Source organism: Sinocyclocheilus grahami, unplaced genomic scaffold (assembly GCF_001515645.1).
Source record: "Sinocyclocheilus grahami isolate Dianchi unplaced genomic scaffold, SAMN03320097.WGS_v1.1 scaffold787.1, whole genome shotgun sequence".
Taxonomy (NCBI): domain Eukaryota; kingdom Metazoa; phylum Chordata; class Actinopteri; order Cypriniformes; family Cyprinidae; genus Sinocyclocheilus; species Sinocyclocheilus grahami.
The window spans coordinates 775,897-782,742 of record NW_015505966.1 but is presented as its reverse complement, the minus strand read 5'-3'; the positions used below and the strand labels follow the sequence as shown (position 1 = coordinate 782,742).

Here is a 6,846-nt window from a genome sequence, read left to right as displayed (position 1 = left end):
TATAGTGACCAACCACTACTCTCTGTCTGTAACTGTAAAGAGTTAATTGATATTTGAAGATGTATAATGGCAAATCTCATGAAACCTGTCAAGAATGACATCTGGGTCATAAAATTCTATTAATGTTTCATAAGAAAATTAAGCCAATTAAAAAAATGTTGCCTTAATATTAGGATAATTGAGCATCCTCTCCCAAATCTCATTATTGTAATGTGAAAAATAAATATTTATATTTTATTTTAAATTGTGAAGGATTTTACAAGTATTTGTACATCACAGTATACTTGTTGAATTTAATTTATGCCTTTTTTTTTTTTTATATCAGCCTGAAATAGGCTTCGTTTTCTTTATGCAAAATGTTTCTTTTTAATTCCTATTGAATTTGGGGTGAAATCTGATCTGGAAATGTGACTTCCTTTTGACATTTACCAATGAAAGATGTTGTTCTGTTGGTTTCAGATCTCAATATGATAAGAAAAAGAGCTTTAGTTTTGTTCACTGTTTTTTAAACCTCAATCTTTGGTTCAAGGTTAACTGCAAAACATCTGCTTCTGTAATCTCGTCACCTTCCAGAAATCAAGCAGGCAAGATTTGTAATTGCTATCGAATTAAGAGAGAGTCATATAAATGCATTAGGTTTTGCAGTCAAGATGGTCTGAAATTGAGCATATTGATATTGTGCTGCAAAACAGTTTTGACAAACACTTCACCTGAAATGGAACGAAATGACAAACACTACTGTCTAGTATGAAATGCACTTTGTATGGCTAATAGAGGAGCATTTGAAATGAGTTACAGCTGGCGAACAATGACACATTTCATGATTTATCATGTGTAATGATCTCAAGTCATTTTACAGTAACATTAAACTTGATTTCAGACTTTAACTACAGACAAAATTGTTTCTGAGATCTTACATGCGTGTTATTAAACATTCTCCATAGATACTTTATAAGATACAGTTTTCCAACACTGAAATAGTATGACTTGCATAATTCATCATGTCATATATTAATTTTGCCTTATTATTCAGTTCAGAACACATTCCTTTTTGCCAAAGTGGTTATTGTAAATCATTGGCACCACATATAACGGGGTTTTTAGTAAGAAAAAGGTCTAATATGTTTGGATGCATTGATTGATTTGAGTGTGACCGGTTCTAGCAATATTATAGGCTATACATCACACTTGAGGCTGGTTAATACTTGACCTCTTTCTGTCTCATCACCTTTGACCAAGTGTTAAATTGAATCGTTCCTGTTTTCAAACCTGTCCTCTAGGCCTGGGCGATAAAACGGTATCGATATTTATCGACGGTACAATGATAAATGAATGTTTTGTTCATAATTGTTTATGCAATTTACGAAGTTATATTTGATTTATATGAGTTAATTTAGACATAATGCACGTTTTTTTATAGACAGTTATTTCCATGCGTTGACATTATGTGCTGCATTATTTTGCTCATTGCGCCCTCCTGTGGCCTCGGGAGACAAGCCAAAAGTTTCCTTAAAGGGGTCATATGATGTTGCTAAAAAGAACATTATTTGGTGTAATGAAATGTGTTTATGCGGTTTAAACCATACTGTTGATGCTGTGTCCCGGCCGGAGCAACGAGACAAAAACATTAAAATCCATTACAAACGAGGCATTTGTTGCATCCAGTGGGGACATAATTATGGATTATAATGACTTAAACGGTCTTTTTACGCATTGCATTGCATCGCGCCGTGTAAACATAAAACTCTGTCTGCATTTGTGATCACAGAAATGACAAACAACAAGCCCTACTCTACACTGCTCAAAACTCGCGTTTGAATCATCAGTGACAAATCCTTTAAATGAAAACGTACTTACGTGAGTCAGAACTGCCGGCATTGTAGTCTAACGTTACTCTCCCAGGATCAGTAAACAGTCCTCCATAAAATGCGCTGCACACATCTGGATATTTGGGTTAAACTGTTCTGGAACAGTGTTGTAAATACAACTTAACCACTGATTTGTAGTCGTGTCCTCTTTTGGAAGACCAAACAAAGTAGTTTCGCTTTCACAACGAAAAACACAGTGCACTGAGGCTGGGATAGAGTGAGTGCGTAGGTGTGGCTGACTCTTAACTTTTATAAAGAATATCTCTTTGGATTTGAGACTTTAGTCTTTGCAACTTTACAGATCTTCTTTATGCACCAAGAGCTTGTAACACTCCATAGAGAAAGGAAAAATTGAAATCGCATCATATGACCCCTTTAAAACCTATTTAATCTACATATAAATCATTAGAAATTAGATATGTTTAGTTTTTATTGTGTGTTTGACTGTTAAAACAAACAAAAAATTTGTTGTTTGTCTCAAATTGGGTTAATTAAAAAATACAAAAAAAAATTCTATTGCTCTTTTTAAAAAAGGTTATAAAAAATGTGAATAATTATTGTTACCGAACGTTATGAAACATTATATCGTTGATCATTTTTTTTAGCTGTATCGCCCAGTCCTACTGTCCTCATGTCGTCGTCTCTCACTCTCACCATACTGCTGCATTTACAGGACATTCAGCACAATGTCTGCAGATACACGGCTTTAAACATTCTGTAATTCTGCAAACTGAGATTTTGTGTTCCAAGATATTTGCATTATACATAATCAAAGGTTTATGTTGATAAATGGCATTTGGAATGGCTATATTTTGTTCAAATATGTCACTTTGGCATACTTCAGTTACTTTTTTTTTTCAATACTAAGGTAATTTGATTATCTCCAGATTTACCACAGTTACTTGTTATAATAAGATTGAAAAGTACTTCTTGATTGCTTTGCCTTTGCTCACCTGTAGTCAGCTGAACTGATTCTGTACCGTCAGTATTGGGATAGACGGCTACACCTGACACTGAAAATACTGCAGGTATAGCTTTAGGATTACTTCTGGGTAGATAATGATATAGTGATGAATACAGATTTTCATCGTTATTTAGCAGTACGTCAAGGAGCCCAATGGATCAATTCTGTCCTTTTTCTGGTTGCTTCCTGTTTTGATTTCATGACTGTTCCTCAGGAATGATTGATTGTACATTGGCATGATACTGAGGGATTGATTTCTACAGCTACCCTTTGAATGTAATTTAGTTTGACGTGAGATGGTGTGGCACTGGGAATCAGCCAAATGTGGAATACTTCCTTGGACGGCAGGTTCAGCGTCTGCAGACTCCACTTCCAGCCTGTCGTGTGATAAGCTCAGTTTCTGATTTGTGCCCACTTCCGATTCTCATTCTTTTTTTTTTTCTTTTTTTTTATGAATTGAAAATAAGATACAAGTCTTTAAAATTAAACAGATGCTTTATTTTACAGAGAACAAAAACGATGAAAAAATATATATGTACAAAATTACTTTTTCTGTATAAAGAGAATCACAATGAGAGAATTTACTCTATTCGAAGCTTGTTCTTATTTTGTTATGGCCGGTTCAGTCTAATAAGATGTAACGAAGAACTTTTCGAAGCCTACTAAGTATTTATGTCATGCAATGAAAGTAATAAATGAAGTTTTCTTAACAACTGGAGCTCTCTGCTATTTTTTTTTCTTGCATCTTTTTCCGAGTACAAAAGGTGTCACAAGATGCATTGCCCTATTCTGAGATACAGAGTGGATATTAAGATCACATACCCAATTTTTGTTGGACTAAATGCTGAAATCATTCTATCTGTCTATCTATTTTATTTATTTTTTCTTTAATTTATATATTCCTATATATTTGAGTGGTTTAAACATCCAAAGTACATAACTTCATAGCTCATATTCCTTTTTTGAGCCTCATGAAAAAAATACAGCATACACGGTATGTCTTCGGAGTCATTATGAAGTGCTCTTGTGCATTAGTGGTGATCCAGAAGAGCTTGCCCTCTTTTAGGTATCTCTTAACACCAGCAGTTGTCATGGGAACACTCATAGCTGCCACAGGAAGACCCTCCATCATGATTCCCGGAAGCAGCAGATGAAGGAGATGTGATGGTGATGGTGTGGGAAGGAGGTGAGGATGACAGCAGCCGTCCCCTTCAACCTGACCACATCTAAATCAGTGTGCTCAGTTGATTGCTCGTTGGGCTGTGCTTTGCTCCAGTGGATGTGGCGGTCACACAGAGTGGGGCTCTTCTGACCATCAGTCTCATCATGAATAAACCACGAGTGAAGGAGACGCACACTTTTGGGGAGAGGAAGGAGATCTGTAACCAGTCGAGTCCCAGCAAGAAATCTACACCGGTGAGTCTGTAGCTAAGTTCCTTATAATATAGTGACGTATAGTAGCGACCGGTTGTGATTGTGTTGAGCTCAGCAGAGGTGTCTGCATTTGATAACGGCTCTGAAAATACAAACAAACGGGCGCTATGGGGTGACCGTGAGAGCGTTTGGTGCAGACAGTAAAACCTGTATTCAACAGTGTATCAGCAAACAAAATCACAAGGCCGCTCAAGAGGACCATGATCCGAACTAAAATCGCTGCGCAGAATTTGGTAGGAGCGATTGTACATATTTAGGAAAACGACATGTAGACGCGCTTGAAGTCCAGTTGCACAGTACTTGACAATACAGTGCTTCACTGACTGCAGAAACGACGCAGATTACGCATCGATTTAACGAGAATGAAAAAGTTTCTTTTGAGGACGTTACGTTTGGCCACTTTGCCATTTATGTATTTGTTTGTTTAATATCATCTATCTGTCTGTCTAAAAAACATTTGAAATTTTTATTTTTTTTTTGTTCTTATTGCACAGGCTATTTATTTATTTAATGTCTGTTTGCCTAAAAGCATTTGAAATTGAAATGATTGACATTCTTGGCCTTATTGCATGGTTGTTTATTAGATTAATATCTATCTGTCTGTCTGTCTTTCTATCTAATGTCTAAAAAACATTTAAAATCGGTTGTTTGACATTTTGCTTTATTGCGTTATTTGTTTATTTAAATAACATTTAATATTTTTAATGGCTTTTTTTTTTTGTTCTTATTGCATAGGCTATACATTTATATACATTTATGTCTGTCTGTTTTCCTAAAAGCATTTGAAATGGAAATGATGACATTGCATGGTTTGTTTGCTTGTTCATTTATTTAAAATAACATTTGTGCAATTTTTTGGGCTTATTGTACAGGTTTGCTATCTAGGTCTATGTCTGTCTGTCTAAAAAAAAACGTTTGAAATTGGTTAATGACCAATATTTTACTGTTTATTTTTTTGAAGTTGGTTGTTGGCAATTTTGTCTTTATAGCTTTTTCTGTCTATCACCTATGTATCTGTCTGTCATCTATCTATCTATCTATCTATCTATCTATCTATCTATTTAGGTTAACATATTACCTTTGACATCCCTAAATAATAATAATAATAAAACATATTTTTAGTGCAATTATGTTTCCTTACAGATGCGTAATTCACTCTTTGAACTCATTGTAGTTATTAAGATATATCTTTTTAAATGCATGTCAGTTTAATAAAACCTTTATCTGTCTGCTAATTTCAGTGAAAGTTAGAGAAGCCATTGAAGAAGGTGAGTGGAATGGCTTAGGAGAGTAATTAACTTTTAATGGTAGAATCATAAATATACTAATTTTGATTCAATATGAAATTCTTTCATATTGAAGAGAATCTACAAAGCCCACGGGCTGGACAAATTCTTTGAGCATGAGAAAGCCCATGAAAATAAACCCCTTGATCATGTATGTTCAATTAAAATGTAATCTTTAAACTCCATTTGATGATCCATAATGCTAATGATGTTTGCTGTAAACACTTTTTCACAAGAAAACAAGTATATTATACTTCTGACAACAGTGAATTATTATCATTTTTCATAGGGACCACTTAAGGGGTTCTTGGAAGCTCTGGGGAAACTATCCCAAAGATCAGCGCTTGGACTGTCCTATCCGCACCTACTTGTTACAGCTCGCAGTGCAGCCAGTTCAGGCACCCGGGCCCTCAAGACGTTATGTTCCTGGGGTCTAGAGACAGATGAGGCCCTCTTCCTAGTAGGAGCACCTAAAGGCCCCATGCTGGAAAAGATCAGACCTCACATCTTCTTCGATGATCAAATGTTCCGTGTGGAGGGAGCAGCAGAACTTGGGACAGTGGCGGTTCATGTTCCCTATGGAATAGCCCAGAAGTTTCAATCAAAGACAGTGAGGGATGTAAAAAAATAAATTAAAAAAAAGACATGTCAGCCAAGCAGCTAGAGTGAATACTGCTCTGTCCATCCGGGGTGTGACGAGTGATCCATTTAAATCAGGGTTTTAAAGGGAGAGTTCACCCCAAAAATTAAATTCTGTCATCTATGAAGGTCAATGGCTACCATCAACTGGCTGCCAACCAATTTTGTGCTTTTTTTGTCACATTGCAAAAAAGATAACCTAAATAAAGGCCAGAAAGGGCCAGGTTGTCAATGGCATCATAGCTTTGAAGTTGTTTACTATGTTATATCAAGCCATAAGTAAACAGAGAAAGAAAACGGTTAAATGGGCAATAAGTGGCATACTGTTAAGTTAAATGGTTACATTTTCTGATCGAATGTAATAGCAAATCTTATTTAATTTATTATGCCACAGTCGAAGAATTATCTGAAGCTAAAATGCACCAAATCACCTTTAACGTTTCTGGCCTTGCATATATTTGGTTTTATATTGTAATTGCCTTGTTTTGAATGAACATCTCTGTTATTGTTTACCATAAAGGGCTGTTTTGCACTCTGTATTGTAACCTTTATATGTGTATATCTGTTATGCAGTATTTTAATCAGTGTTACTATGTATACAAATTGGGGTCACTTGTTGCGGTGTTTACCATGGATGTGAAATCCTATGTGTTAC

General features: G+C 35.5%; 1 long non-coding RNA gene across 1 annotated transcript in view; it reads right to left on the bottom strand.

Moving 5' to 3' along the window:
* Positions 1-5,602, bottom strand: part of LOC107561691 (uncharacterized) — a 17,392-nt gene extending 11,790 nt beyond the window's left edge. Inside the window, exon 1 of the long non-coding RNA XR_001605888.1 lies at positions 5,592-5,602. This is a non-coding gene — a long non-coding RNA (uncharacterized lncRNA). The remainder of the gene's footprint in view (positions 1-5,591) is intronic.
* Positions 5,603-6,846: the final 1,244 nt, after the last annotated feature.